Here is a 5,000-nt window from a genome sequence, read left to right on the forward strand (position 1 = left end):
AAGTAAAAGAGGTCTAAAGTTAATGTTTTTGAGCACCTACAGCCAAACCACACTGGACCTGCCCAATCGAGTCTGATTTTGGAAGCTATGCAGTGTTGGGCTTGGTTAGTACTTGGATGGGAGACCACCTAGGAATCCCAGGTGCTGTAGGTAATTTTATACTGCCATAACAGTCTATTCTATTACATTTTACATTTAATTTTTTCAACTTATCAATGAATTTACTTGAGTTAAGAAATAATAGAGGTCTAAAGTTAATGCTTTTGAGCATCTATAGCCAAACCACACTGGACATGCCCAATCTCATCTGATCTTGGAAGCTATGTAGTGTTGGGCCTGGTTAGTACTTGGATGGGAGACTCCCTGGGAATACCAGGTGCTGTAGGTAATTTTATACTGCCATAACATTCTTTTCTATTACATTTTACATTTAATTTTTTTAACTTATCAATGAATTTACTTGAGTTAAGAAGTAATAGAGGTCTAAAGTTAATGTTTTTGAGCACCTACAGCCAAACCACACTGGACATGCCCAATCTCGTCTGATCTTGGAAGCAATGCGGTGTTTGGCCTGGTTACTACTTGGGTGGGAGACCACCTGGGAATACCAGGTGCTGTAGGTAATTTTATACAGCCAAAACATTCTTTTCTATTACAATTTACATTTAATTTTTTCAACTTATCAATGAATGTACTTGAGTTAAGAAGTAAAAGAGGTCTAAAGTTAATGTTTTTGAGCACCTACAGCCAAAGCACACTGGACATGCCCAATCTCGTCTGATCTTGGAAGCTATGCAGTGTTGGGCCTGGTTAGTACTTGGACAGGAGACCACCTGGGAATACCAGGTGCTGTAGGTAATTTTATATAGCCATAACATTCTTTTCTATTACATTTTACATTTCATTTTTCAACTTATCAATGAATTTACTTGAGTTAAGAAGTAAAAGAGGTCTAAAGTTAATGTTTTTGAGCACCTACAGCCAAACCACACTGGACATGCCCAATCTCGTCTGATCTTGGAAGTTATGCAGTGTTGGGCCTGGTTAGTACTTGGATGGAAGACCACCTGGGAATGCCAGGAGCTGTAGGTAATTTTATACTGCCATAACATTATTTTCTATTACATTTTATATTTAATTTTTTCAACTTATCAATGAATTTACTTGAGTTAAGAAGTAATAGAGGTCTAAAGTTAATGTTTTTGAGCACCTACAGCCAAACCACACTGGACATGCCCAATCTCGTCTGATATTGGAAGCTATGCAGTGTTGGGCCTGGTTAGTACTTGGATGGGAGAACACATGGGAATACCAGGTGCAATAGGTAATTTTATACTGCCGTAACATTCTTTTCTATTACATTTTACATTTCATTTTTCAACTAATCATTGAATTTACTTGAGTTAAGAAGTAAAAGAGGTCTAAAGTTAATGTTTTTGAGCACCTATAGCCAAATTACACTGGACATGCCCAATCTCGTCTTATCTTGGAAGCTATGCAGTGTTGGGCCTGGTTAGTACTTGGATGGGAGACTACCTGGGAATGCCAGGTGCTGTAGGTAATTTTATGCAGCCATAACATTCTTTTCTATTACATTTTACTTTTAATTTTTTCAACTTATCAATGAATTTACTTGAGTTAAGAAGTAAAAGAGGTCTAAAGTTAATGTTTTTGAGCACCTACAGTCAAACCACAGAGGACATGCCCAATCTCATCTGATCTTGGAAGTTATGCAGTGTTGGGCCTGGTTAGTACTTGGATGGGAGACCACCTGGGAATACCAGGAGCTGTAGGTAATTTTATACTGCCAAAACATTCTTTTCTATTACATTTTACATTTCATTTTTCAACTTATCATTGAATTTACTTGAGTTAAGAAGTAAAAGATGTCTAAAGTTAATGTTTTTGAGCACCTACAGCCAAACCACACTGGACATACCCAATCTCGTCTGATTTTGGAAGCTATGCAGTGTTGGGCCTGGTTAGTAATTGGATGGGAGACCACCTAGGAATCCCAGGTGCTGTAGGTAATTTTATACTGCCATAACAGTCTATTCTATTACATTTTACATTTATTTTTTTCAACTTATCAATGAATTTACTTGAGTTAAGAAGTAATAGAGGTCTAAAGTTAATGCTTTTGAGCACCTACAGCCAAACCACACTGGACATGCCCAATCTCGTTTGGTCTTGGCTGCTATGCAGTGTTGGGCCTGGTTAGTACTTGGATGGGAGACCACCTGGGAATACCAGGTGCTGTAGATAATTTTATATAGCCATAACAATCTTTTCTATTACATTTTACATTACATTTTTTCAACTTATCAATGAATTTACTTGAGTTAAGAAGTAAAAGAGGTCTAAAGTTAATGTTTTTGAGCACCTACAGCCAAAGCACCTTGGACAATAACAATCTCATCTGATCTTGGAAGCTATGCAGTGTTGGGCCTGGTTAGTACTTCGATGGGAGACCACCTGGGAATACCAGATGCTGTAGGTAATTTTATACTGCCATAACATTCTTTTCTATTACATTTTACATTTAATTTTTTCAACTTATCAATGAATTTACTTGAGTTAGGAAGTAAAAGAGGTCTAAAATTAATGTTTTTGAGCGCCTACAGCCAAACCACACTGGACATGCCCAATCTCGTCTGATCTTGGACGCTATGCCGTGTTGGGCCTGGTAAGTACTTGGATGGGAGAACACCTGGGAATACCAGGTGCTGTACATCATTTTATACTGATATAACATTCTTTTCTATTACATTTTACATTTAATTTTTTCAACTTATCAATGAATTTACTTGAGTTAAGAAGTAATAGAGGTCTAAAGTTAATGCTTTTGAGCATCTACAGCCAAACCACACTGGACATTCCCAATCTCATCTGATCTTGGAAGCTATGCAGTGTTGGGCCTGGTTAGTACTTGGATGGGAGAGCACCTGGGAATACCAGGTGCTGTAGGTAATTTTATACTGCCATAACATTCTTTTCTATTACATTTTACATTTAATTTTTTCAACTTATCAATGAATTTACTAGAGTTAAGACGTAATAGAGGTCTAAAGTTAATTGTTTTGAGCACCTACAGCCAAACCACACTGGACATGCCCAATATCATCTGATCTTGGAAGTTATGCAGTGTTGGGCCTCATTAGTACTTGGATGGGAGACCACCTGGGAATACCAGGTGCTGTAGGTTACTTTATACTGCTTTAACATTCTTTTCTATTACATTTTACATTTCATTTTTCAACTTATCATTGAATTTACTTGAGTTAAGAAGTAAAAGAGGTCTAAAGTTAATGTTTTTGAGCACCTACAGCCAAACCACACTGGACATGCCCAATCTTGTCTGATCTTGGAAGCTATGCAGTGTTGAGCCTGGTTAGTACTTGGATGGGAGACCACCTGGGAATGCCAGGTGCTATAGGTAATTTAATGCAGCCATAACTTTCTTTTCTATTACATTTTACATTTAATTTTTTCAACTTATCAATGAATTTACTTGAGTTAAGAAGTAATAGAGGTCTAAAGTTAATGTTTTTGAGCACCTACAGCCAAACCACACTGGACATGCCCAATCTCGTCTGATCTTGGAAGCAATGCGGTGTTTGGCCTGGTTACTACTTGGGTGGGAGACCACCTGGGAATACCAGGTGCTGTAGGTAATTTTATACAGCCAAAACATTCTTTTCTATTACAATTTACATTAAATTTTTTCAACTTATCAATGAAATTACTTGAGTTAAGAAGTAAAAGAGGTCTAAAGTTAATGTTTTTGAGCACCTACAGCCAAAGCACACTGGACATGCCCAATCTCATCTGATCTTGGAAGCTATGCAGTGTTGGGCCTGGTTAGTACTTGGACAGGAGACCACCTGGGAATACCAGGTGCTGTAGGTAATTTTATATAGCCATAACATTCTTTTCTATTACATTTTACATTACATTTTTTCAACTTATCAATGAATTTACTTGAGTTAAGAAGTAAAAGAGGTCTAAAGTTAATGTTTTTGAGCACCTACAGCCAAACCACACTGGACATTCCCAATCTTGTTTGATCTTGGAAGCTATGTAGTGTTGGGCTTGGTTAGTACTTGGATGGGAGACTACCTGGGAATGCCAGGTGCTGTAGGTAATTTTATGCAGCCATAACATTCTTTTCTATTACATTTTACTTTTAATTTTTTCAACTTATCAATGAATTTACTTGAGTTAAGAAGTAAAAGAGGTCTAAAGTTAATGTTTTTGAGCACCTACAGTCAAACCACAGAGGACATGCCCAATCTCATCTGATCTTGGAAGCTATGCAGTGTTGGGCCTGGTTAGTACTTGGATGGGAGACCACCTGGGAATACCAGGTGCTGTAGGTAATTTTATACTGCTATAACATTCTTTTCTATTACATTTTACATTTAATTTTTTCAACTTATCAATGAATTTACTTGAGTTAAGAAGTAATAGAGGTCTAAAGTTAATGCTTTTGAGCACCTACAGCCAAACCACACTGGACATGCCCAATCTCGTTTGGTCTTGGAAGCTATGCAGTGTTGGGCCTGTTTAGTACTTGGATGGGAGACCACCTGGGAATACCATGTGCTGTAGGTAATTTTATATAGCCATAACATTCTTTTCTATTACATTTTACATTACATTTTTTCAACTTATCAATGAATTTACTTGAGTTAAGAAGTAAAAGAGGTCTAAAATTAATGTTTTTGATCGTCTACAGCCAAACCACACTGGACATGCCCAATCTCATCTGATCTTGGACGCTATGCCGTGTTGGGCCTGGTAAGTACTTGGATTGGAGAACACGTGGGAATACCAGGTGCTGTACATCATTTTATACTGATATAACATTCTTTTCTATTACATTTTACATTTAATTTTTTCAACTTATCAATGAATTTACTTGAGTTAAGAAGTAATAGAAATCTAAAGTTAATGCTTTTGAGCATCTACAGCCAAACCACACTGGACATGCCCAATCT

The 5,000-nt window shown here is 37.1% G+C and overlaps 21 pseudogenes; all 21 read left to right on the top strand.

Annotated features, from left to right (window-relative positions):
* Window positions 1-34: 34 nt before the first annotated feature.
* LOC148493093 (5S ribosomal RNA) lies at window positions 35-153 on the top strand (annotated as a pseudogene).
* A 116-nt stretch (window positions 154-269) lies between these two features.
* On the top strand, window positions 270-388 carry LOC148493094 (5S ribosomal RNA; annotated as a pseudogene).
* Window positions 389-504: 116 nt separating this feature from the next.
* Window positions 505-623, top strand: LOC148493095 (5S ribosomal RNA; annotated as a pseudogene).
* A 116-nt stretch (window positions 624-739) lies between these two features.
* LOC148493096 (5S ribosomal RNA) lies at window positions 740-858 on the top strand (annotated as a pseudogene).
* A 115-nt stretch (window positions 859-973) lies between these two features.
* LOC148493097 (5S ribosomal RNA) lies at window positions 974-1,092 on the top strand (annotated as a pseudogene).
* A 116-nt stretch (window positions 1,093-1,208) lies between these two features.
* LOC148493098 (5S ribosomal RNA) lies at window positions 1,209-1,327 on the top strand (annotated as a pseudogene).
* A 115-nt stretch (window positions 1,328-1,442) lies between these two features.
* Window positions 1,443-1,561, top strand: LOC148493099 (5S ribosomal RNA; annotated as a pseudogene).
* Window positions 1,562-1,677: 116 nt separating this feature from the next.
* LOC148493100 (5S ribosomal RNA) lies at window positions 1,678-1,796 on the top strand (annotated as a pseudogene).
* Window positions 1,797-1,911: 115 nt separating this feature from the next.
* On the top strand, window positions 1,912-2,030 carry LOC148493101 (5S ribosomal RNA; annotated as a pseudogene).
* A 116-nt stretch (window positions 2,031-2,146) lies between these two features.
* LOC148493102 (5S ribosomal RNA) lies at window positions 2,147-2,265 on the top strand (annotated as a pseudogene).
* Window positions 2,266-2,616: 351 nt separating this feature from the next.
* On the top strand, window positions 2,617-2,735 carry LOC148493103 (5S ribosomal RNA; annotated as a pseudogene).
* Window positions 2,736-2,851: 116 nt separating this feature from the next.
* LOC148493104 (5S ribosomal RNA) lies at window positions 2,852-2,970 on the top strand (annotated as a pseudogene).
* A 116-nt stretch (window positions 2,971-3,086) lies between these two features.
* Window positions 3,087-3,205, top strand: LOC148493105 (5S ribosomal RNA; annotated as a pseudogene).
* Window positions 3,206-3,320: 115 nt separating this feature from the next.
* On the top strand, window positions 3,321-3,439 carry LOC148493106 (5S ribosomal RNA; annotated as a pseudogene).
* Window positions 3,440-3,555: 116 nt separating this feature from the next.
* Window positions 3,556-3,674, top strand: LOC148493107 (5S ribosomal RNA; annotated as a pseudogene).
* A 116-nt stretch (window positions 3,675-3,790) lies between these two features.
* Window positions 3,791-3,909, top strand: LOC148493108 (5S ribosomal RNA; annotated as a pseudogene).
* A 116-nt stretch (window positions 3,910-4,025) lies between these two features.
* On the top strand, window positions 4,026-4,144 carry LOC148493109 (5S ribosomal RNA; annotated as a pseudogene).
* A 116-nt stretch (window positions 4,145-4,260) lies between these two features.
* Window positions 4,261-4,379, top strand: LOC148493110 (5S ribosomal RNA; annotated as a pseudogene).
* A 116-nt stretch (window positions 4,380-4,495) lies between these two features.
* LOC148493111 (5S ribosomal RNA) lies at window positions 4,496-4,614 on the top strand (annotated as a pseudogene).
* Window positions 4,615-4,730: 116 nt separating this feature from the next.
* Window positions 4,731-4,849, top strand: LOC148493112 (5S ribosomal RNA; annotated as a pseudogene).
* Window positions 4,850-4,965: 116 nt separating this feature from the next.
* The window catches only part of LOC148493113 (5S ribosomal RNA), a 119-nt pseudogene continuing 84 nt past the window's right edge, over window positions 4,966-5,000 (top strand).

This window comes from Taudactylus pleione, unplaced genomic scaffold, assembly GCF_031769625.1.
Source record: "Taudactylus pleione unplaced genomic scaffold, aTauple2 ptg000550l, whole genome shotgun sequence".
NCBI lineage: Eukaryota > Metazoa > Chordata > Amphibia > Anura > Myobatrachidae > Taudactylus > Taudactylus pleione.